Genomic DNA, 26,911 nt, shown 5'->3' on the forward strand with positions numbered 1-26,911 from the left:
TCTTGCTCTTCTAGACATAGAAAAAGCATTCGACAGTGTTTGGCATGAAGGTTTGATTGTTAAATTAAAAAAAAAAACTTTAATTTTCCAACATACATTGTTAGAATAATTCAAAGTTATCTGTCAAATCGTACACTTCAGGATAATTATCAGAACTATATATTATACAATACTTTCACATCTGACTTACCTAAGTTACATCAGGGATGTCAAAAATCCTTGTTTGCGGATGACACAGGCTTCTCCGCCAAAGGAAGAAGTCTGCGTGTCATCTGTAGTCGATTGCAAAAAAATTTGGATATTTTTTCTTCTTTGTTGCAAAAATATAAGATTTCTCCTAATGCTTCCAAAACTCAACTAATAATATTCCCACATAAACCAAAAGCTCTTTACTTGAAACCTTCAAGTAGACATGATGTCACGATGAGAGGGGTTCCAGTAAATTGGTCAGATGAAGTTAAGTACCGTCAAACGGGGTAACTTGCAACAATTTTCAACTTCAAAGCTACATGGACGAAAAAATTGAGGATTCAGATGAGACAAAATCCATCTGGTACCCTAATCGCTACGTAAAGAATACCACACGGTATTAATTTTATCAGTATTTAGTTTTCTGGAATCAGGAGAGACGAAAAATATGCATTTTTAATGCTACCCCTGATGTGGAGTAACATGCAACACATAATGGTACCTGAAGTACACTATTAAAAAATTATCCTATATTGTGTTATTATGGTCATATAATAATTGTCTACAGTAAAAGCATGACAATTATCAGAAACAGGCTGCTTTTCTCTTAGAAAACTAATTATTATCGATTGTATTATGAGTATTGAATCAATTTGATTGAAAGCTTCATTGGCATTGCATAGGGTGTCCACACTGGAAAATTCTAGCATATTATAAGTCTTGACAGTTATTGGAAAGCCATCAAAACGTTTTAATGCAACTTTTTTACAAATACAATGGTATTTTAGGCTTTACTTCACATAACTTATTTTTAGACATATTTAAATCAAAGCAACGTATAACGTATTGATATGTAAAATTGGTTTCACATAACTTTCATCATATTTCATGCTGAGAGTTCCCAATGACTGATCTGTTAGTTAATTTTTTTGCAGATTTTCTAAATTATTCTTTATTTTCATGAAAAAAATAAGACTAAATCTAATAATAATACGATTTATTTAAATTTTTCAAAAATTAATACAAACAGTGTATTGAATTTATTGAGGTACAAGAATTTTAATGTTACTGTACAAATATACGTTCAATTTTGCCTTTGCATGTGTTACCGATGACAAACGGCAGGAAATATCAAACAATTGAGATCAAAATTGCTGTTGCAAGTTACCCCACAAGGTTAGTCAAAAACGTTTTTGAATTTTTAGAGTGTTTAAGCAAAAAATGATCAAAACTTTTATGTTGTCAATTTGTACACTACTAAGTACTGTAACTGATAGCAAATGCCTCGAATGACATATTTCTACCGTTTGTGTGGTACGAAGAACGTTTTTCAAGATTAGTTTTATACAATCCAAATTTTAATATGATTTTCACCTCCAGCAAACTCACCAAAAAAGAAACGATACCCAAACCCTTGTCATAACCTTCTGTTGTATACCTAAGGTCAATAAACGGCGGAATAAATCATAATAATTCAACTCAATGCTGAACGAAACGACTATCCGGTTACATGTCGAAGTGTTGCAAGTTTCACCCCTGTTGCAAGATACCCCGTTTGACGGTATCTAGGGCTCATGCTAGATAAGAATTTAAGTTTCAAAAATCACATTGAGGGCATTCAAGCCAAATGTAATAAATATGTAAAATGTCCCTATCCCCTTATTAATAGAAAATCAAAACTTTGTTTTAAGAACAAACTTTTGATATACAAACAAATATTCAGGCCAGCCATGTTGTATGCTGTACCAATATGGACTAGCTGTTGTAATACCAGGAAGAAAGCTCTGCAGAGAATTCAAAATAAAATTTTGAAAACGATTCGGAAGCTTCCTCCCTGGTATAGTACCAATGAGTTACATAGAATATCCAATAATGTTGAAGTATTGGAATAATTGTCAAGATAAATAATTAATAAATTCAGGCAAAAATTGTTTCAACCTTTTATTGCCACGATTAACGCGTTATATATTTAGATTAAGTTTGATTATGTAAATTGAAAATTTTTTTTTCTCTTATAAGCAGGTAACATCAACTCACCTGAAATGTTCTGAACCGCTACGGCAAATGAAATTTAATATGTTGTTAACAAAATGTTTAAATGAGCTAGATTCAGTTTCACCAAATTAGGATAATAGTGTTGCCTTACACAGAACACCTAGATATAAGAAATAAATTGTAATTTTTGGAGTGATACTTACAGAGCAATCAAAAGAATAACAAAAACTGTTTTGTGAACCAAAATTTTAAAGCATTTTTAAACAAAATGCTTTTCTTGTGCATTTTTTCTTGATCCTTTTCGCGAATGCCTCTGCGCTGCTTCTGTGTCCATTCTAAGTTCAACCTTTCTATGTTTCAACCTTCTTCGGTGGTAGCTAAACCGAATGCACCAAGTCGTAAATTCTACCATGCGAAGAGACTACACCTTACACTGCCACCTTTCGCTATCGTGTGAGACATGTTGATAAACTACTAGGTACTGACCACAGAGAGTGACCAAGAGATTTAAAATACCTTCGTAGAGTACATACAAATTAGTTGCCACCGTTCGTCCAAGACTCTTTCTCTCTCGTCATCGTCCATCGGTGGGCTTTCGTGTGGGCCCGCTTCTGGTTTCGCTGCAGTGCACCATAAGTACCGTAAAACGTGGTATCTTTGATAGTACCGGGCCCCCAATTTACTAAACGAAATGAATTAATTTTGGTTAATCAGTAAAGAAAACGAATGCAAAGGTAAAGAGTATTAGTAGGACACTTCATATCAGAGCTATTTTCGTTGTCATCGCGAACAGTAGGGGCTTTATATTAACCCCTCTACCGGCAGCTTCATTTTTTACCGCAAAATTCAAATTCAAATCGTTATAACTTTTTTGTTTTTCAATATTTTTGCACCATTTTTTTCACAAGCTCTCAAAAAACTCTTCTAGTTTTAGGTTCAGTGTCGATATTGATTATTGGTGATCTGATTTTAAAGATATTCCGATGTTCCTTGGGGGACCGACATTTTCCATATAAAATGCCTTTGATGGCCATTTTGTTTTTGATCAATTTATCAAAAAAATAAAATGTGAGCTACATAATGCCAATTAATAAGGAGCTTTTCTGAAAAAATCATACAAATCGGTTCAGTATTCTTGGAGATATCTGAAAATAACGATATGATGTTTTTGGAAGTTTTTAAGATCTTTATTTGGCCAGCGTGGTTCCAGAAACCTAAATGGTCATTACTTAAAGACGGCTACACCAAATTGCTTCATTTTTTCACAACATACTCTCATTAATGTATTGTTTCGAAGAGTGACTATCTGAATACGATTGTGAAAAAATGGTGCAAAAATATTGAAAAACAAAAAAGTTATAACGATTTGAATTTGAATTTTGCGGTAAAAAATGAAGCTGCCGGTAGAGGGGTTATGAGAAATTCAAGAGATGTAAGTTTTTTTAAACGCTTGCAAACGATATGTTCGACGATGAGTATTAAATATAATCCACGATCAATATTAAAATTCTGTAACCCAGTGTCAGGGGCCTTTCTTAGACGAGTGGTTAGAGTCCGCGGCTTCAAACAAAGACTTGCTGAAGTTGTCTGGGTTCGAGTCCCGGTCGGTCCAGGATCGTTTTGTAATAGAAATTTTCTTCACTTCCCTGGGCAGTATTATCGTACTTGCCGCACGATATACGAATACGAAAATGGCAACTTTGGCAAAGAAAGCTCTCAGTTAATAACCGTGGAAGTGCTCATTGAACACTAGGTTGAGAAGCAGGCTCTGTCCCAGTTGAGACGTAACGCCAAGAAGAAGAAGAAGAATCCAGTGCCAACTGCAATTCTGTCAAACAGTAGTTGGATTGTGGATTTATATATGTTTACATACCAATTATTAAAGTTACAAACATTGTAAGTAGGTCCAACCAAAATTAATCGTTAAGTCATATTTTAACTGTAATCAACAATTAATTACTTGCTTTAAGCATAGAAAATAAAAATCTTTAATACAGAATGCAGAAAAAATATATATTGTGTCAAAAAATATCAAAGTTACTCCATTTTACGTTTCCAATCGACCATCAGCACTCACTCTTACCCATTTCGCTATCTGCTGGCGCGATGGGGCAGAAAGAAGCCACAAGACAATAAAGAGCCGCAATTGTACATAACTAGCACGTATTAAGATCAACCATAAATCAACCTACTTTCTTCTTCGGCAGCAAAGCTCGTTCGCGCGCGCAAATGAATGCTGCAATTAATCTAGTCGCAGTCATGCGCCAATAATGGGTTGGAGCTACCTACCTACTGCTGGAATCTGTTGGAGCGTGTCAATGTGCAGGGTTGGAAAACTAACTCGCCCAGAATCAATGCTCTGAATCCGGTTTAGTGGTACAGGTCAGCATTAGTGATGTTGATGACTCTGAGATGAATCGATCCGGCCTACAGCGTTTTAAGTGCTTTTGACTCAAAATAGGGACAATAGCCAATAAATTTATCATTTGTCAGAATCATGTGACATTTTCAGGTTAGATTTATTTTTAACACGATTTAGAATATATTTGCCTTGTGGTAACGTAAGCAGCTTAAAAGCAAAGTCTGGCTGGAGGTATCTAGATTTGATTTCCCCCAGTATCACTTCCCTGGACATAGAGTAAAATCATGCCTGTCACAAGAATAATTCTTATTTCGGGCATTACGTTCCAACTGGGATAGAGCTGGCTTCTCAGCTTCGTGTTTTATGAGCTCTTCCACAGTTATTAACCAAGAGTTTTCTGTGCCAATTGACCATTCATATATCGTATGGCAGGAACAAAGATACTCTATATGCGAAGTCGAGAAAATTTCCTTCACGAAAAAATCTTCGACCAGTGCGATTCGATCTCACGACCCTCAGGATTGTCTTGCTGAATAGCTGTGCGTTTACCGCTACGACTATTTGAGCTCCTGTCACAGATAAATATATAATTTATTTGATAAAGAGATCCTAGACTTCCCGAGAATTGAAACCAGACTCTTTCAGACCAGACAATAGAGTCATAAACCCGTATCTCAAATTTTGTACCAAACGCTTGAGTTGATTAAACACGCGTTTACTCAATATTATAATGTTGGTTGCTGTCCAAAAACTTTTTTGTTTCCTGAATTTATGCTGTATCTCTAGACTTCTACTCAGATTTTGGGTGATTAGGTACACGGAAATCTAACCTAACCTAACTAAAATGTGAGATAGGAACAACCCTACACGGAAACGGGAGAAAGACTCTCTAATCTGAAAAGTCAAGGTTGAAATTTCAACGCATTATTTTTATTCAAAGCCAATAAACAAGATTTTGCATAAAAAACTAGTGGTCCCGGCAAACTTCGTCTCCGGAATAATCGGTAGAACGGGAGAAGATTCAGGTGCTTTAGGGTAATCGAGTTCAGTTCGCCTTCGAGCGTCGGGGTCTCTCAAGGGGCTCCGCAGCTTGTAGGTTGAAGCGCCCATCTAGCGAATAGGGAGTCATAGGTTCGATCCCCACCGGAGCATGAGGTGTCTTTTCGCAATTTCAATTTCAATTTGTACATTTGACGCGTGTTTCGTCGTGTAATGTAAACTTCAAAAAGTCAAAACCTTATAACAGCTTCTAAATTCACCTTAAACAACGTGCAGGGATGGGATAAATACTGTAACAAACATTTAGCACCTTTTCATTTACAAGTTTCTACACGATCATCAAAATCCAAAGCAAACCATGACCGTTCAAAATAAAAAATGTCACGGCTCTTCAAAACTGTAATCTTTTTCTTCCCAACGTTTTTTCAAACCCGACTGCGAAATGACTCAAGCACAGTGGCGACACGATTTTTCCGGTTTTCGGGGTTTTGCATTTTTGCTCGATAAAAGCAGCATGAAATTGAACTCTTTAATATGTATTGCAACGGAACGATTGTGCTTGCTGTTAGCGCTAATAGATTGCAATTAGTTGAAAACACTAGCGAAATATTAGCGATTGAAATATTTAACATTTTTTTTCAATCATTCACCTTGGAATGGCTGCCCAAAAACGGTCATAGTGGAGAAAAAACAGTCAAGCAGTGTGTGAACCGTTGGCAGCGCAACGCCTGATGCTGCTGCTGCTTTGTGTTTTGGTTGACTTGTAGAATCGATGAACTGTGGTAAATTCTGGTCACAGTTCCCATGCCTGCAAAGTGTTTTATATTGCAAAATGTGTGGTATCATTATGACATGCGAAAGTTATTCATATTTATTAAAAGAAAAAAATAAAAGATTTTCTGGGTATGAGGTTGTAAATGAACATGTTCAGTGACAAGATAGCAAAAAATAATATTTTTATAGATTCCTTGATTTTTTTTTCAGAAAAATGCTGAACTTCGAGATTTTTTTAAAATCAATTCCAGTCCAAAACGCAAAAAATGCACTTTTAAACTGTCTCTTTTCAATTTGAATTATTTTGTTAGCATGTAATAGCTGTAGCTAATTTGACATTTCCAATTAAAATTTTGCTGGTTTTGCTAGACTTCGTTTTCAGAAGCGCCTATCAAATAGACCTGAGCGCCGCCATCGCCGATTCATTCTAAGTCACGCCGACGCCAATTTTGGCATCGGCGGCACGTCATATGCCGGTCAACGTCACGCCACTGATTTTGTATTGTCACGCCGATACAAATTCCAGTTCATAAAATTTAATAATATTCTTAAAATGCCCTAGGAAATATTGAAATTTGGGAATGCTTACAAGAAATCGTTCGTATATGTTTATTTTTTGTTTACCAAATACTTTGTTCTCCTTAGATTCCCCGGGATAATTCATTAGGGTTTTTTTTTCCGGCGTTTCCCCTAAGATTTCCTTAAGGGTTGGCTAACATTTTTTATTGGTAACTTTTTGTCCTTGAACCACTGCAGAAGTTACACCAGGGATTCTTATATTACTTCCTCCGAGTGTATATCCAGAAACTCTTCAATGATTTTTCCGATATATAATTTATCGATTCCACCAATGGATTTTTCATGCATTGCTTCAAAAATACTTTGAATAATTCCTCAGAACGTTTCTCAAGAAATTCTTCTGTGAATGTTGATGTACTTAGAACTAATTCCAGTGATTCCACCAGGGTTTTCTCCAAAGATTTTGTTCTTCTCAGATTCATCGGAAAATTTCATAAGATTTGTTTTGGTGATTCCCCAAAGCTAACGTTAAGGGTTCGTTCCAATTTTTTTTAAGTTTTTGTCCAAGAATTAATGCTGAAGTTACACCAGGGATGCTTGCATAAATTCTTCCGAGTTGATATAGCCAGGAACTTTTTCCAAAAAGGATTTCTTCGATATGTTTCTTATCGATTCCTTATGTGGCACAGTGATTGTATCATGAAATGCTTCCAAAAATAGTTCGAAGAATTGTTCAGAACGTATCTCCTGGAATTCAAGGATTTTTAAGGATTCCACTTTGCATTTTTCTAGGAAATGCATTTTTCTCTTCTAGTTGAATAGATGATACTCGAATTTCTTCAAGGATCTTACGTTGAAAGAAATCCTCTAGAGACACATCGGGGAGTCTCCATAAAATTCCTAAAACATTTCTGATATCCCCTGAGTTAAAAAGAAAGAAAGAAAACAAAATCCTTGAAATTCTATAATTTCGACAGCCAATTTGAACAAAATTGTTTAAAAATACCGATGACAAACCAAATCATACTGTATTAAACTTCCCTTTACCCTAGTGTTCTTTAATCTTCAAACAAGTCTACATCTTCCATACTCAATGTGATCTGTATCGTTTTCATGTAATCTTTGCAGTTCTCGTAATCGATAATTTTCACAAGACGTTCCAAATGATAATAAATTTCATAGAATTGAAGCTTGAATATTGAGATTGTGTAGAAACCAAAACCTAAACATATACTTCAGTATAAGAAATCATAAAATAAATGTTTTTCAAAAAAATTGATTCAAATCGAAGTATTTTTCACATTGGAGTAAACATTTTGATTATATTTTACTGAAACCATGAAACATCCGATTGCTTAAAAATATGTGTTCTGTACCTCTAGGTATCGACCTACTCAACGGTCTCTTCTATACTGCGTGAAACGAATTGACTGAGTTGAAAATTTTCAATAATTGTATTATGGTGCGCACTGTAATGCACGTACGTAAGATTCTTTTAAATTTGATATTATTTATGAACATTACTTGAATACAAACAAAATTAAGAGCAATATTGAATACAAAGAAAATTATGTTGAGGTTTGAATGGATTTCTACAAGACACTGTTTAGTCATAATTCTCAATATTAATGGTCAGATGGGGAAGTGTTACAACTGCTTACATTAAAACGATCTACTTATTACAAGCTACAAGAATAGGAACTGATGTGGAGATTCGAACGAGATGTGGAGAGTCGACTGTATTAAGCTCATGAAAGTTCTACAAGGGGGCGATTCCAAAACATATTAGGCTCAAGGGGACGAAAGTCTAAACAAGTTTGGGAAACACTGGCATCGTGCCTGCCACATGAAATACAAATGCCGATTGACCGGCAAAGAAAGCTCCCAGTTAAAAGCTGCGGAAGTGCTCATAAGAACACTAAGCTGAGAGCGCCCGGGCCCGGTGTAGTGGCTCTTAGCTCACGCAAGCTTAAAAGCAGGCCCAGTCTTGGTTGGGAAGTAACACCAGGAAGAAGAAGAAAAGGACATTCTGGTCTTCTACCATATATTCATCATTTTCATTGAAAAATCGTCGCACGGTTTGCGACCGTCAGAACCACCACGTTGCTGCTGTGTACGAAAAGCGAGGTTTGTTGTACAATATACAACAGCACGACGACTGAAGTGTTAATCTTCCATTACTCGATATCAGCTTATACAACTATACCAAAACGTTATTTCCTGGTCACTATGATGGTCCCTCTTAACCGCATTCTAAAGAATTTCTTCTTTTTCTTCTTGGAATTACGTCCTCACTGGGACAAAGCACGCTTCTCAGCTTAGTGTTCAGTGAGCACTTCCACAGTAATTAACTGAGAGCTTTCTTTGCCAAATGTATCCATTTTCGCATTCGTATCTCGTGTGGCAGGTACGATGATACTCTATGCCCAGGAAAGTCAAGGAAATTTCCATTACGGAAAGATCCTGGACCGACCGTGAATCGAACCCAGACACCTTCAGCATGGCTTTGCTTTGTAGCAGCGGACTCTAACCACTCGGCTAAGGAAGGCCATTCCAAAGGATATGATACGAAATTTCCACATATGGTTCTTTCAATCGGCTCATGGAAGGTAGAGTTCACAAATGTGTTGCTTCTATAAAAGATGTCTGAAAGATTTCTTCTTGTTATTTCTAAAAGAATCTCTTCAGTAAAACTTTCACGGCTTTCTGAGAAGATTCCGCCATCTATTCCGGCGAGGATATCTTTAGGTTTTTCCGTGCATCTGTTGAGGAACTATTTGTAGATTTTATTCATAGAAGCTTTTGCCAAAAATAGAGGCTCAATAAGTCCATGCAAGAATTCCTCAAAGAAATCCAGATCAAATTTCAGGAATTCTTCAGTGTCTCAGTCCTCAATTTTTTGAGATGTCAGCATAAAGGTTTTATTTTAATGTTTCATCATATATTCCTTCCACGAAAACTCTCACAGATATTTTGCCAGCAATGGGTAACTGTCAAAATTTTGAAAAAAAAAAAATCTATACTGCTCATAGCACTCTGCCGTGCAAAATTTCTTATGAGCAAATATTACCATCCGAAAGTAAATCGGAAAAGGTCACCTGGAGAAACATTTATCTCACTGGGAAGGATGATTTTGCCAATATTCAACCGAAAAAGTCATGAGATTTCCATGATATTTAACAGTCCTGTTTATCAGCATCTTCTTCAAGTAGTCCTTCAGGGATTGCTTCAGGAATTCTCACAGGGATTTTTCCAGTGTTCCCAGGAAAAAAATATTTATTATTTTAAACACGCAAATATATTTAACCTTTCTGAGCTAATGATGTGCACAGGCTCCTCTCTCATCTTACCGCGTTTGGTGTTCCCGCCTTTGATATTTGCATTTCAAACGCACACAGCAATAACATAATTATGTTTTTGCAAGCTAATAGAAGACGTGTGACGTGTCACAATTTATCATGCGAGTTCAAAATAACAATATATTCGTGCTAAATACTTTCCGTATAATTGTATCTTTAATTTCCTAGATCTAGAAGAATAACCCCTTGAAAAACTTTTCTTTAATGCGCTATGACGGAAGGTCCCATTTACTCCGGAAACCTTCCACACAACGGCTGTAGGAAGGTTCCACAATGAATTGATGAAAACTTTTAAAATAGGCATTAAAAGGTATTTTAGCCAATATGAAAATATTTAGAGTACATATCTGCAAATTCTTTAAGAATATTTCTGAATTGATCATAGACATTTCAATAATTTCTTGATTCCTCCAAAAATATGTATCATGCTTGTATATTACCAAGGATTTATTCGCAATTTTTTTCAGGATATTTTCTAAATATTGCGCTGAATTTTAATCACTACAACGAAACCAAAGTATTACTATATGAATAAAAATGTGATTCCCAATTGAAGGTCATGAATCAAGTCATGAAATTTAAAAATTGGTTAGGTCTTGATATCAGGGTGACAAATCTTGATTCCTGGAGTCATAATCATGATTCTCCATAATCCTAGCATCCAGAGTGACAAAACTAAGTGGTGTGATATGCTTCAATTCATTCGTATCAATCATCCATAATTCAACACGACAAATTGGTAGTGTGGTAGAGTACGTGATGAGTGGAAATATGAAAACATCCAATGTATTGGGAAAACTAGAATTTTGATTGATGTAAACCACCACTCTGTTCTATGTAACATTTTCAAAAAGTTTATGCATAAATGAGAGTAAGTTCATTGAATGATAGCTAAAAGTGTCGAACATCAGCTAGAAGTGGGCTTATAGTTAAAAGTGGCAAACACCAGTTTTAACACTAGCAAAATTACTGCTGATGGTTGAATTGTTTGTCTCTACTAATTCCAGACTCAAACATTTGCCATCGTGTACAAAAATCATAAGGCATATTTTAGCATCATCCATTGGGTTTTCCCTCAGGATGGATAATTTATTGCACTTACTCTTGTACCTTAGGCTGTCCCATAGTCGCAGCAAACACATTCCAAGGGACCTCCGCAGTCGGTCAATTCGTGAGAGTTGCAGTCGTTGACATGCGCAAATTGTTCGCTCAGTCATCGGGGCCGGCTTTCAAATAGGCAGCGGACCGGTTTTGGTTGCGCCTGATCTTTGAAAGCGAGCGCGCCTACAGCAAGTGCTACTTCGCATCGGCCGTCTACGGTGTAGAAAAGTTTAGTGCGCTAATCTAGCTTTACCAAGGTGTAGTCAGGCCAGCACTTTGAAGGCATCGGTCGTTGATCATCGGGGTTGATGATGGTGATGGTGAAGAATAGGCGGTTTCAAGATCATCGAACGTGAGCTATCAACTCCGGATGGTGAGTCAATGATCTGATTATGCTGGGCTGAGGAGGTATGCAATCGGTCCTATTTGTAGAGTTAAAGCTATGTGAATTCTGCCAAAATTGGAGGTGACTTTGACAATGACACATGCTTAGTATCCATGTTTGTTGAGAGAGTGATAATTTCCTTTAATAGATGGTGGGGATTTTTTTTTATTACCGTACGGGTTTGGGCCGAAGGGTCTCAGATTTTCATGAAACTTTTTCCACAGGCAGGGCTCATGGATATATGAATAAAAAAAAAATTGAGAAAAATTCAGGGTCACCTATTTTTCCGGAAAACTCAGGTGGAAATTTTTTGTTTTCCCTTGACACTACTTACTTTGAAAAATCATAACTCAAGAACGAAGCATCGTAGAAACAAAGTTTTTATATGAAAATTTAAGAAAATTTTCTCAAAAATCCAAAAAATATATGAACTGGAAAAAGTTTTCCACAAAATTTTCCACCGTTGGGAAAATTCGTAAAGAAAAGCCGGAAAAACTATGCCCGAACTCGTGGAAAATTTTCAAAAAAATATTTTCGAGAAGGTAATTTTATAAGCTTTAATAACTGAAATTTTTGGAATGCACTTTTTTTCGTTTTTCAGTTATGGCCAATTTTGTGAAAAATGTCCAGATGTGCCATATAAGACTTTTCTTTGAAAAATCATAACTCAAGAACGAATCATTGTAGAAACAAAGTTTTTATATAAAAATTTAAGCAAATTTTCTCAGAAATCAAAAAAAAATATGAACTGGAAAAACTTTTCCACAAAATGTTCCACCGTTAGGTAAATTCATAAAGAAAAGCTGGAAAATCTATGCCCGAACTCGCGGAAAATTTTTATTAAAATATTTTTGAGAAGGAAACTTTATAAACTTCAATTCTAGTAACTTTTAGGATGTACTTTTGTTTTGTTCCTGAGTTATGGTCAATTTTGTAAAAAATGCAAAGATTTGCCATACATGCCTTTTCGTTTAAAAATTATGACTCAAGACTCATCATGACTTGTCGAACTGGATTCAAATTACCACAAAAATATGAAATTTTTGAAATGGAATCAGTTTCCCAGGACATTTTTCACTGTTTATGAAAACAAATAATGAAAACCCGATTAGCTATTCCAGCTTTCAAACAAAGTATATTTGAAAAGAGCGATCAATAAGATCCAATCCTACAATATTTTTCAATACGCTCATTTTTCGTTCCTAAAACATGATCATATATTGCTAGGATGAGCTGTTTGAACCATATATTTACAAATTTATAAGTTCATAAACAAAATTTCTTAAGAACGAAACTACATAGAAACAAAGTTTTCTTCAATCAGAATGTAGGCAAGTTTTTCCTGTTAGGTAACTACAAAATTGACAGTTAAATAAATGGGTAGACAATATGACAAATAGGTATTTACCAATTCAAGTTTAAAGCGTTGAAATGGCTTGAGAATCATAAGTTTACCAAAAACTAACAATGAGCAGTGAGAAAGTGCAAGTGTTGTCTATCAGCTGTATATTCCTCGTTATTAATTTTTGGAAAGTGAAAAAAAGTTTTCCCGAAGCTGTTGAAATGGGCAAAGTTCAATATTACGAATACAATTCTTTATGCTGTAACCTCTTCGGACTGGACGGCCACAAATCAGTAAGGACAAATCTACGATCGATCAGCCAAGGCCTCATCAGTAAGCTTCATTCGAATGGAGTTCGGTGGATTACGGAAAAGATGAAAAATTGCGTGAAGTGCAGTCATGATTTTTAAACGAAAAGGCATGTATGGCAAATCTTTGCATTTTTTACAAAATTGACCATAACTCAGGAACAAAACAAAAGTACATCCTAAAAGTTACTAGAATTGAAGTTTATAAAGTTTCCTTCTTAAAAATATTTTAATAAAAATTTTCCGCGAGTTCGGGCATAGATTTTCCAGCTTTTCTTTATGAATTTACCTAACGGTGGAAAATTTTGTGGAAAAGTTTTTCCAGTTCATATTTTTTTTGGATTTCTGAGAAAATTTTCTTAAATTTTCATATAAAAACTTTGTTTCTACAATGATTCGTTCTTGAGTTATGATTTTTCAAAGAAAAGTCTTATATGGCACATCTGGACATTTTTCAAAAAATTGGCCATAAGCTTATAAAATTACCTTCTCGAAAATATTTTTTTGAAAATTTTCCACGAGTTCGGGCATAGTTTTTCCGGCTTTTCTTTACGAATTTTCCCAACGGTGGAAAATTTTGTGGAAAACTTTTTCCAGTTCATATTTTTTTTTGATTTTTGAGAAAATTTGCTAAAATTTTCATATAAAAACTTTGTTTCTACAATGTTTCGTTCTTGAGTTATGATTTTTCAAAGAAAAGTCGTATATGGCACATCTGGACATTTTTCACAAAATTGGCCATAACTGAAAAACGAAAAAAAAGTGCATTCCAAAAATTTCAGTTATTAAAGCTTATAAAATTACCTTCTCGAAAATATTTTTTTGAAAATTTTCCACGAGTTCGGGCATAGTTTTTCCGGCTTTTCTTTACGAATTTTCCCAACGGTGGAAAATTTTGTGGAAAACTTTTTCCAGTTCATATTTTTTTTGGATTTTTGAGAAAATTTGCTTAAATTTTCATATAAAAACTTTGTTCCTACGATACTTCGTTCTTGAGTTATGATTTTTCAAAGTAAGTAGTGTCAAGGGAAAACAAAAAATTTCCACCTGAGTTTTCCGGAAAATAGGCGACCCTGAATTTTTCTCAATTTTTTTTATTCATATATCCATGAGCCCTGCCTGTGGAAAAAGTTTCATGAAAATCTGAGACCCTTCGGCTCAATTTGTACGATAATAAAAAAATCCCCTGGTACGACCAAGTCATTGAAGACATGGATGTACTATATTGATCGATTTATCGTATTCCTTTTTGCTAACAGCAAATTATTGTTGGCCCAGCAAATTAGTGTTTCAGGAAGCAATGTCGGTCGCAATAATCACGTTTTTTTTTAAATTAATGCAAACATGTATTTTTAATGATTGTACGGTTGTATCGATTTGTCTCAAATCACTGTACACGATCAGCCGTATTGATTGATTTTAATTTTCAATATATAAAATTATTTATGTAAAAATATTATCCAGTAAAAGAATATTCTCTAACGCATCCTCCAGAAGTTGGAGATATTTCTCTAAAAGTTGTGATATCATTTCATCATTGATTATTTCTTTAAAAACTTCTTCATGACCTTTCAATGTTTTTTCTTGAGATTCCCACGAAACATTGTGCACGTGTTGTGGTGATTATTAAACATCTTATTCCTGGAACTCCTCATTCTTTGAAAACTAAAAAAAAAAACAGCTAGATATTTAGTAGATGAAAAACCGAATTTAGTACTATACCTTTTAATTCCACTAGAGTTTGTATCCTTTGACAGATACGTGTATTTCGACCTCAACTGTAAGGCCGTCAGTCGAGTCTAGTACACGACACTGAAGACGGCCTTACAGTTGAAGTCAAAATACGCGTATCTGTCAAAGGATACAAACTCTAGTGGAATTAAATGGTATCCCAGACAACCAGAAATCGCATGAAAGTTCACGTTACAACTCGTTTATTCATACTAATTACATCAAACCCGCAAAACACCGTGGATAAACTCGTCAGTTTGATGAGTTTCCTCGCATAAAACACTTCTTTTCTGAGTTTATTTATACATTTTGTTTCGTCTCGTACACTCGTACAAAGTAAGTCGCATCAATCCGTAGCAGCTGTCAAATCAACATTTGTTATCATAAGTTAAGTCGCATAAGATCACAGGTTGGTTCGGTAGAATATTTATACACTCGCATTGTATGTTACTATTCATCACATAATATATGCACGCATATCGCCTCCACTTTTGTACGTAGAAGGCCTTTTCGCGACATCTTATAATTGAAAGTTTGCCCATATAAAGCCTCCAGGTGATTTCGTTATACGTACATTTTGGTTGTCTGGGATAGTACTAAATTCGGTTTTTTCATCTACTTATAGGTATTCTACTAAACAGCTCGAAGATTTATTATCAATATAGATACTTAGTTTCGGATGATGCCCTTACATCCCTCAAAGTATTGCTTCATGGATTATGCATTTTTTATGAGATTCCATCATTGATTTCCATTCATAAAATTCTGTATTCTATAGAATCATACAAATTATAGGAATTCCACCAAGGGATAGCACCAAAATTATTCGTCAATTCATTAGAATGGTTTTCGGGAAATTGGTTTTCTGGGGATGCTTTCATTTATTTAGTTAACATCTAAACAAATAACACTGAATCAACAATTTCACGCCACAATACTCGGTTCGTTGCTGCATCTCTCCATCCTCGGTTCTGCTTCACGCTCGCCAAATCGATACGCACTTGATCCGCCCACCTAGCTCGCTGCGCTCCACGCCTTCTTGTACCGACCGGATCCGAAGCGAACACCATATTTGCAGGTTTGCTGTCCGGTATTCTTGCAGCATGCCCTATCCATAGTATCCTTCCAGCTTTGGCTACCTTCTGGGTACTGGGTTCGCCGTAGAGTTGGACGAGCTCATGGTTCATCCTTCGCCGCCACACACCGTTTTCCTGCACTCCTCTAAAGATCGTCCTAAGCACCCGACGTTCGAAGACTCCAAGTGCTTGCATGTCCTCCTCGAGCATCGTCCACGTTTCATGCCCATAGAGGACTACCGGCCTTATGAGCGTTTTGTACATGGTACATTTGGTGCGGGTGTGAATCTTTTTTGACCGCAGCTTCTTGTGGAGGCTATAGTAGGCCCGACTTCCACTGGCGATGCGCCTCCGTATTTCACGGCTAACATTATTGTCAACCGTCAGCAAGGATGCAAGGTAGACGAACTCGTCGACCACCTCGAACGTATCCCCGTCTATCGTATCACTGCTTCCTAGGTGAGCCCTGTCGCGCTCGGCCCCACCAGCTAGCATATACTTTGTCTTGGTCGCATTCACCACCAGTCCAACTTTTGCTGCCTCGCGTTTCAGGCCGGTGTACAGGTCTGCCACCTTTTCAAATGTTCGGCCGACAATATCCATATCATCCGCGAAGCTAACAAATTGACTGGATCTCGTAAAAATCGTACCTCGGCTGTTGACTGTTGACACCTTCTAGCGCAATATTGAACAACAGGCACGAAAGTCCATCACCTTGTCGTAGTCCCCGGCGGGATCCAAACGAACTGGAATGTTCACCTGAAATCTTCAAACAATTTTGCACACCTTCCATCGTCGTTTTTATCAGTCTCGTGAGCTTCCCTGTTCTCGTCCATGATTTTCTATAGCTCTACGCGGTTGATACAATCGTATGCCGCCTTGAAATCGATGAAAAGGTGATGCGTTGGGACCTGGTATTCACGACATTTTTGGAGGATTTGCCGTATAGTAAAGATCTGATCCGTTGTCGATCGGCCGTCCACGAAGCCGGATTGATAACTTCCCACGAACTCGCGTACTATAGGGGACACACGATGGAAGATCATCTGGGATAATACTTTGTAGGCCGCATTTATTATAGTGATCGCTCGAAAGTTGTCACAATCTAGCTTATCGCCTACCTTGTAGATGGGACATATTAACCCTTCCTTCCACTCCTCTGGTAGCTGTTCTGTTTCCCAGATTGTGCCTATCAGCCGGTGCAGACAAATGGCCAGCCTCTCCGGGCCTATCCTTATAAGTTCAGCTCCGATACCATCCTAACCAGCAGCTTTATTGTTCTTGAGCTGGTGAATGGCATCCGTAACCTCCCTCAAAGTGAGGGCTGGTTTTTTCCATCCTCAGTAGTACCGACGAAGGCATTTCTTCCGTTGTCTTGACCTTAATTGCCTGTGCTCTCAGTGCCGTTCAGATGTTCGTCGAAGTGCTGCTTCCACCTTTCGATCCCCTCAAGCTCGTCCGTCAAAATGCTCCCATCCTTATCCCTGCACATCTCAGCTCACGGCACGAAGCCGTTGCGGAATGCATCGAGCTTCTGAGAGAACTTGCATGTTTCTTGAGACCGGCACAGCTGTTCCATCTTCTCGCACTCCGCCTCCTCCAGGCGGCGTTTTTTCTCCCGAAAGAGACGGGTTTGCTGTTGCCGTTTCCGTCTATAACGCTCCACGTTCTGCTGGGTCCCTTGCTGCAGCATGACCGCCCGCGCTGCGTTCTTCTCCTCCGGAATCTGCCTACATTCCTCGTCGAACCAATCGTTCCGTCGACTCCGTCTCACGTACCCGACGTTGCTCTCAGTTGCATTGTTGATGGCTGCTTTCAAGAGGGGCTTCATCCAGCTCGCCCTCTTCCGGAAATGCAGCCTCGAGGTGCTGCGCGTATGCCGCTGCGACATCCGGTTGCTTGAGCCGCTCTAGGTCATAGCGGGGCGGCCGTCGGTACCGTACGTTGTTAACGACGGAGAATTTTGGGCGCAGTTTAACCATCACTAGATAGTGGTCAGAGTCGATGTTAGCGCCACGATATGTCCTGACGTCGATAATGTCGGAGAAGTGCCGTCCATCAATCAGAAGTGGTTGATTTGGGATTTTGTCTGCTGTGGTAATCTTCAGGTGTATTGGTATGGAAGGCTGTGCTGGAAAGGCTAAATGCCATGTTCTTGGAGGCGGCGAAATCAATTAGTCGTAAGCCGTCTTCGTTCGTTAGTCGGTGGGCGCTGAACTTTCCAATAGTCGGTTTAAAATCCTCCTCCTCCTGGCCAACCTGAGCGTTTAGATTTCCTATGACGATTTTGACGTCATGGCTTGGGCAGCTGTCGTACTCGCGTTCGAGCTGCGCATAAAAAGCGTCTTTGTCATCATCAGTGCTTCCGGAGTGAGGGGCTGTGCACGTTTATTATGCTAAAGTTGAAAAACCGGCCATTCTCTCATTGATCGGCCACCACCCGATCACGCGCCTCTGCTTATCACCCATCGCTATAAAAGCTGTTCCCAGCTCGTGTGTGTTGCTGCAGCTCTGGTAGATGTTATGGATCACTCTAAACGTTCGCACCATTGATCCCTTCCATCTAACTTCCTGCAACGCTTCGATACCGAATCCGCGGTCTCAACAAATCGGTGAATACTTATGCGTGTGCTCCCGATAAAGAGGAAAGATTTACAGTTCTCCGTACCGAGCTTCCAATCGCTAGTCCGTTTACGTCGCTGTGGTCTTCGCCGATTGTCCCGGTTCGCATTCCCTCGCTGATTATTCGTTGCTTGAGTTTTTTTACGGCTGGCTTGCAGGGCCTGACACTAACCCCCTAGATTTCCGGAGGACTATTGTTTTGAGCCGCTCCTAACATAGAGTACAGACGCTCCAGGATTGCAGCAACAAAGGCAAAAGCAAACCCCCTCCCCCCTTCCCTGTCAGCATACGACCAAAGTTCCCACCGGGGTTGGCTACCCGATCTTCCCTAAGGTTATTCGTACCCTGGCCAGTACCACGATGAGATAGGAGTTGCTGGGCAAGATGCTAAGGACCACATAAAGGGGTCTATTTTATTCCTGCGGGTACGTGAGGTACCAATGGTATGCCATGCCCAGCCATTTACCAACCTTCTGGGGATGCTTATAGAATCCAATTTGCTAGAGTCATGTGAATCGAATAAGTTTACATTTTCATATTCAAAATCATAGAAAAATCTTGGGTGAGAAGGATGAGTTTGCACCATTTCCCTGTTCTTACGCATATGATAAAACCCACTTTATCAGAGCCAATGTGATACAGCCCATCGGATTAGGACAGCTTGTAACCATTTCTCCTAAACAACTAGTAAGTAGTTATTAAACGGTTCCTACTGAACTCCTTCAGTCGAGCACTTTAAATAGCATTCGTTCCTAGCAATCAAGACTAATCTTATCAGCACGCCCACCATACAGTAATTACGGGTGTCACTGTCGTAAAACTCAAACAATCATCTATCTCTGCTAGAGAGTTGCGTTTTGGTGCTATAATTGTTGCACTCATCTTGATTTGGTTACTTCATAAAATCGCACGAGCCATTTCTACGGCTCAGCTCATCTGTAGGGGAAACTGTGGAGACTTGGTGGTGCATTTTTCAACTAACAAAATCTCGAAAACAAGATGTGCTATGATATTTTTGAAAACGGCTATGAAATCATCAACCCTAAATTGAGAAATTAGTAGTATTTTGGTGCTTGAGATAAAAAGACTGCCCAGTATTTTTTACCATCTGATGAATTTCCAGCTCTGGAATTGTCTTCATAGAGGAAGTATTGTATAAACTTACTAAGAATAAAACTAATTTAAATTTCGAGAAAAATAGAGTTGGATCAAGTCCACCCAGTCTCCCCTATATGACTCAGGTAGGCGGATGGCGGTATCTTCCACTTTGAGAAATCCATTCGGCAATCTTTCTCGTTCGACCATCTGCGCCGGTTGGTTGTAAGCTAAGCTGCATAGGAAGCGAAGTAATCCATCCGGTACAAGTAATAATTAGACTTATCACGTTCACACACACGGTTCGTTTTAATTCCAAGTGTAGAAAAGCGGGTATCGCGCAAGAAAATAAGCTGTTCAAATAGTCATAACTAAATGTAGATTCGCTACGTAGCTCTTGTTGGTTGAAGCCGGAGGCTCGTGTACTGGCTGTTTATCTCGATTACTGGCTTCTGTACTATTATTTCAATTTACCTACCTTTTGCTAGTGAATAAGCTTCCACTGGATGATTGTTTACATTTTTGCTTCTCGCTTTTTTCTCTTTCCCTCTTGTACAGAAAAATCGGCGCAATCTTAGAGCCAGTGTCCCCGTTAACGAACACCGCAAAGAGTCCGCTTTAGGAACGCCCGCGAGGAAAAGTGAAAAGAAACGCATCACCTAGAGCCGAGACGACGTGACAAACCAATCCAAGGGAGCAAAACGTGGATAAATCGTGGAGTTATTCAGTGCTGTGAGTGGCTTAGGTGCTTGAGAAAGAAAAAAAAGTGCAACAGCGGAAAAAAATACTTTTCACGCTTGATTGGGGCTGGAGATCGTAGGCTTCGTGCCAAGTGTGCTGTTTTACAAGGTCCCATCGGATTCAGCAGGAGAGACGAAAAGCAGGAAAAATGACTGAAAGCGCAGGTGAGTGCATTCGAATGGAAAAGTCGCGGGAATGTCATTATACAGATAATTAATAAAACTTTAATAAGTAACGCCAAGTTTCATGGATCGTAAAACAAGTGTAGAGAAGAATCCTCCGATACCGCATACCAGAGCAGATGAATTCAAACTGTGAAATTATTGAGTTAATACAATATTGTTATTCATTTTAGTAAATATGACCACTGGAAAGTGCTCGTAGGAAGAAGCAAAAAAAAAGTAAAAAGAAGAAGAAGTAATAGAAGAAAAAGATAAAGAAGTAGAAGAAGAACCCAGATTCCATACTTTTTGTAGAGCACATGTAAAAGTTGGGCGAGATTAATTCGATTTTGTAAAATCAATAAAACAATCATTCAAGCTATCGTGCGAAAGATTGGGGTCACTAATACTTACTTAGAACACAACTATAGGGGCGTCCATAATTTACTTTCATATAAGCCAAAGGCATTTGAAACAAGTCGAACAATGATATAGATATCAACAAAAATAATTCATATTCGTCGCTGATGAATCCAATATTTTATTGATTAAACGTAGTTTTTCGATTTTTTAAATTCAGAATTGACTCACCAGATGGCGCGCACAGATTCTAACAAGTGTCGCATGTAGGAACAACATATGAAGCAACTTTTCGGCGTACCGTGAAACGGGGTAACTTTGATAGTTTTTTCGAAGAAAACTTGAATATTTATGCATGCTGTTTCAAAGAATTATAATTTATATTTTTGAAACAAGTACTGGCATCCTAGCTATCGATTGCAGTTGATAGATTGCCAAAAGATTTATTTTGAAACGATTTATAATTTTTCATATAATCGAAAGTCGGGTTTCTGTTGTGGGGTAACTTTGATAATGGAGTATAAATCGAATAAAATAGAATGAACTACGGAACATTTGTAGGGCATTGCATACTTCTTGGCGTTTAACGTTATATGGAAATTTCAGACTTAGATTACAAAAATAGTCCCAGTTTGTCAAAAAGGGGTTCGCTAAGAGATTTGAGACTGTATTCAAGTTCTATGATAACTAGGCTATCAATAATTCAAAACTACACCAAATTGTAATAGTAGAACAGATTGTTTGTAAGCGTTTCGAAAATGCTAAAATCGTGTCAATTTTGAATATTCGTATACAAAGCCTCAAATGTTCTCGTTTCAAATGAAAACAGTTATTACATGAAGTGTCATACTAATATTCTTTACTTTTGCATTTATTTTGCTTAACCGATTACCAGAAATTATGATATTTCGTTTATAATGTGGTGGGTAGCGCACTATCAAAGTTACCCGCATTATCAAAGATACCCTGTTTTACGGTATACATATTTGCTTCGTTTATTTCTCAGTTCAGCGATGAGATACAAAAATGGTGTCTTGGACAAATGTGTTCAACTAATTGAGATTTGTTTTAATACAAGAAAGGAAAAATTTCTGATTAAAATTATAGCAGGATTCACTTTAGTGAATGCCTTCAGGGCATATTCCTTTAAAAAGCTGTTCTATATGGAAATATTAATGACTAGCTATGAGATGAACCAGCCTAGGGCTGAAAATCTCAATAATGAAGAAAAAAAAATGACTAGCTATTCCAACGAAAACTTGAAAGAACAGCCTATTTGTGAAAGAAGGGCAAACTTCTGGTGAAATGTTTGCAGCTATGACTTGAATGATCACTGTAACAATGTAATGCTTTGGCACAACCATAAGTAAGGAAAATATTTGATTAAAAACATAATTGAAATATGAACACCACCAAGAAATCCAAATACCGGTGATCACGTAGCTGTTCAGCAAAACCATATTGAGAATTATGGGTTCAAATTCCTCAGGTGGCGGATCTTATGCATTGAACATTTCTTTCACTTCCCTGGGCATAGAGGTATGACAAGTATGATAAATTGACAAGGAAAGCTCTCAGTTCATAAGAGGCTTATTTTATGAAAAGCCCATTCACAAATTTCGTAACGCTGAAGAAGGCAAACAATTTGTGGTCCACAAAGTGTTACAGCCGATACAGAATATGTAGTATTTCCATACACAAAATGTTACGATGGGGTGGGTGGGTAGGTGTCAAAAATGGCAATTTCTGGCGTTAGGAAATTTGTGAAAGAATCCTTGAACTGCGAAAGTGCCCACTGAGCTGATAAACAGGCACTGTCTCAGAAAGAATGAGAAGAAAATAATCGCCAACAAGATATTTTGAAAGAATAGCTGACATATAAAAGAAGGTACAATATATGATGAACATTTTACCGACGAATTTTACGCGCCATTAATTACCAGTTTTCATTAGAGACGCATTTTTGCCCGTAAAACAAGATACTGCACTGTATCTCATACTATTCGGAGTAATGGCTCATTCGGGATAATAGGATTGAGCCACCACCGAGTATTATCCGCACCCCTTAACGCTCAAAAACACTAAAGGCTTTCGGGTCTACCTCTTTCAACGTCCACGCTTCGTGTCCGTAGAGAGCCACCGGAAGAATTTGCAACTTGCGGAAAATAAGCTAGTTACGTAATCGTTAAAAGGCCCTTTTCACAAATTCTTCTTCTTCTTCTTGGCATAACGTCTTCAGTGGGACAAAGCCTGCTTCTCAGATTGATGTTCAATGACCACTACTATAGTTATCACCTGAGAGAGCTTTTTTTGCCAAAGTTATTCGTATACCGTGTGGCAGGTACGATGCCTAGGGAAGTCAAGGAAATTTCCATTAGGAAAAGATCCTGGACCGACTGAGAATCGAACCTAGACACCTTCAGCATGGCTTTGCTTTGAAGCCGCGGACTCTTACCACACGGCTAAACGCATCGATTAACAGTTTTAGCTTTGTAGAAATTCTGGATAGTATGATCTATGATCTAAGAAATTCGAATAGAAAACAAGGTGATCATTTTAGAGGCCACTATTCTGCACTCAAGCATCCTTGTTTAGGTTTGACTAGATACACGGTTATTGTAGTCCAGAGTATCTGCCTTTGGTTTTATTATGTGGATTAGGACTGTACCACCTACAATTTTCTCATTAATATCCTCAATACCCTTAATATCTTGTTTGTAGAGTAGATGTGTCCATTTTCAGGAAACCGTCCTCCCAGATCCAATTTTCTGCTATTGTGTAAGTGATTTCATCACATATGTAATTAAAAAGAATCATGTTTCTAAACAGTCAATGTCACGCTTCACGCTTTTTAAATACCCCTTCAAAAGGCTCCTGTATGATATAATTTATTTATATCCACAAAGCGCCCGAAGGGATTCTGCACACAATTATCGTGGGAATTACAGCCAATACATACGAAATGATTGGCGCAGAGCTAGTTTACTACCAGTTCCTCACAACTCGTTTATCCACTTACGGCGCGGCGGGGTGGTTATTTGCTGTCATTTTCTTTCGCCTTCGAGTATTTTTTTGGATTGCTCTACTGGCGGATTGGACATATTGAGGGGGCTCTCACTCTCAGTCGGTACAGATCCCCATCAAGCTCAGTCACAAATCAGCTCAGAGCCGTATATTCTCCTTCATTTCGGGTTTGCTATAAACGTGTCGGTCAAGGTTACAACCGTCAGTAGTTTTTTTTCGTTTCTTTCCGTTTTGCTGTTTCTGTACTATGTTCATAAAAACATTTCTTTCGCGATTATGCTGATGTGGTGTATATTATCGTTCAAATTGGTATCCAATATCCTGTTGACCACTAGTCGCGACTGCCAGTGTTTTATTTTGTCGTTTTCGTGCCTTTTTAAAATAACAACTTAACTGTTGATATTAGAAAGGTGGTACATTCAGCGTAATGACATTTCGCATAGGGACGTTTGGCATAATGAGAATTATTTGATGAGGCATAATCATAAAACGTTTAGCATTAAAGGATGAACTTCAATATACCCAGAAATTATAAGGTTCAGGCGCTTTTGAAAAAGCGCATGAAATTGACAAAGTAAAGCACTGTGAACCGCTAGACGAGCCGTCAAAACAAGATTTCAATTTTTGTTATGTTTCGTCTTTCCATCATCCAGTTTCTTGAAAGCTCTTGCCCTACAGAAAGGGCATATCTCATACAAGGCTTGTGGTATTAGCTTGATTGCTAGTGCGTATTTTGTTTACTTCCTCACAGGTTGTTTATTCTCCCCAATTTTTTATGACATCCGAAAGCGGTTATTGGCACGATCACTAAGGCCTCGTCGTCGCGCAGAAAATAGTCTTGAAGGTTCACAATTTTGCTTCAGACGAGACGGTAAAAGGGTACAGCCCACGTCCTTGTCCCACATCCGTCCAGCTTCCGCCGGTCGGAAGCTGTGAGAACTATCGAAATTTGAAAAATGACCCATTTCTGCACAGATAACATTTAGGCTGGGACGGAAGTAGCCAATTTAGTGGACCATCTCATCTCGCAATCTAACACTTTGCATCGAAATTAAGTCACCATAAGACGAGATTCGTTGGATTGAAAACGGAAACGGCAATAAACTTATGATCATGCTTATTTGTTACGACTTTTGGGCTGCTTCTGAAGTCAACGCTTTTCGATTGGGGTTGATTTGTGACTTCATTAACATATTTGTTTTTTGTTCATATTGCATTTTTATTTATAGATTCTGTTTGATAAATTCCTAGGTAAAAAATTATTATTCTTTGCGAAATTTTCCACTTAAGATATGCCGAAAAATAACAACATAGCAAAAAAGTAAATTAATATTGGTCCTCGTAATTTTTGACTATGTATGAAGAATTGGAAGCATGTAAGTGAATTCAATCACAACCATTTTATTACTTTGTTCTGTCCACTTGTCTTCATGGCCGCGGGACCATTATCTTTTTTTCAGTAAAGCGTATCGTTCCATGTGGTGAGGGTTTGATTCCTGATTCAGTCATTGAAACTTTTCGTCAGGAAAGTTTCCAGACTGCTTGTCCGCTGAGCATGCTTGACCGCTGTCTAGAGCAGCTAAATGGCTGGGACGGTGTCTGTGTCGTTTGCACGATACACCATATTTAGAAGTGAACCTAAATTTTTGCGCGATGACTTGTATAATTAATATTTCTTTCGCCAAAACTATGCAAGTGTTCATCAAAGATAATGAGATTACGGTTCAAGTGCCAATTGGTCGTATTGATTGTATGACATTTCCCCGAAAACCATTTCCCCGAATGCATTTTCCTTGAATGACGTTTTCCCGAATGAACTATTTCCCCGAAAATTATTTTCCCGAATGTACCATTTCCCCGAAAAAATCGTAATGTAAATGACATACTGAAAGCTATCCATGTTCCTGCTACCAAAAAGTATTTAACTAGTTAGCTGATATAAGATTAGACGAAAATTGATCAATTTGTTATAAAAATCCATGTGTTTAAAGTTACAGATGTTCAAAATATTGTTCAAAAGTTGTGTAGCGGATAACGGGCTATATGGCAGTGGTAAATTAGATTAGGAATTGGAAAATATATCCGCTATGTGGGGCCCAGATAGCCGTAGCGGTAAACGCGCAGCTATTCAGCATGACCAAGCTGAGGGTCGTGGGTTCGAATCCCACCGGTCGAGGATCTTTTCGGGTTGGAAATTTTCTCGACTTCCCAGGGCATAGAGTATCTTCGTACCTGCCACACGATATACGCATGCAAAAATGGTCATTGGCATAGTAAGCTCTCAGTTAATGACTGTGGAAGTGCTCATAAGAACACTAAGCTGAGAAGCAGGCTTTGTCCCGGTTGGGACGTAACGCCAGAAAGAAGAAGAAGATGTGGCGCGAGTAAAAATTTTCAATATCTCTAAATTCTGATAATCCAGAAGGTTGGTGTCTTCGGCAAAGTTGTTCAACATATCAAAGGCAATCTGATAGTGACAAATCTGATTGAGAATTCATCCGTTAGGTGGCGTTAGTAGCAAAGTTCCTTCAACATTCAATATCTACAGATCTCAATAAGTTGGAAGGCTGGTATCTTCGACAAAATTGTTCTGCTGTTCAAGGGCTATTTGGCAGTAACAAATATAATTAGAAATTCATCCGCTAGGTGTCGCTCGTAAAAATTTTCAATAGGGCGATATTCAAAACTGAAAAGGCAATAGATGGCTCATTTTCAGTGGTAGTAAAAATGAAATCCTGAAGCAAAGAAAGCACCAGGGTAGATGAACT

General features: G+C 38.0%; 1 long non-coding RNA gene across 1 annotated transcript in view; it reads left to right on the plus strand.

Moving 5' to 3' along the window:
- The window catches only part of LOC110676548, a 37,982-nt gene extending 17,251 nt beyond the window's left edge, over positions 1 to 20,731 (plus strand). Inside the window, exon 2 of the long non-coding RNA XR_002500501.1 lies at positions 20,416 to 20,731. This is a non-coding gene — a long non-coding RNA (uncharacterized LOC110676548). The remainder of the gene's footprint in view (positions 1 to 20,415) is intronic.
- The last annotated feature ends 6,180 nt before the right edge of the window (positions 20,732 to 26,911 follow it).

Source organism: Aedes aegypti, chromosome 2, assembly GCF_002204515.2.
Source record: "Aedes aegypti strain LVP_AGWG chromosome 2, AaegL5.0 Primary Assembly, whole genome shotgun sequence".
Classification (NCBI taxonomy): domain Eukaryota; kingdom Metazoa; phylum Arthropoda; class Insecta; order Diptera; family Culicidae; genus Aedes; species Aedes aegypti.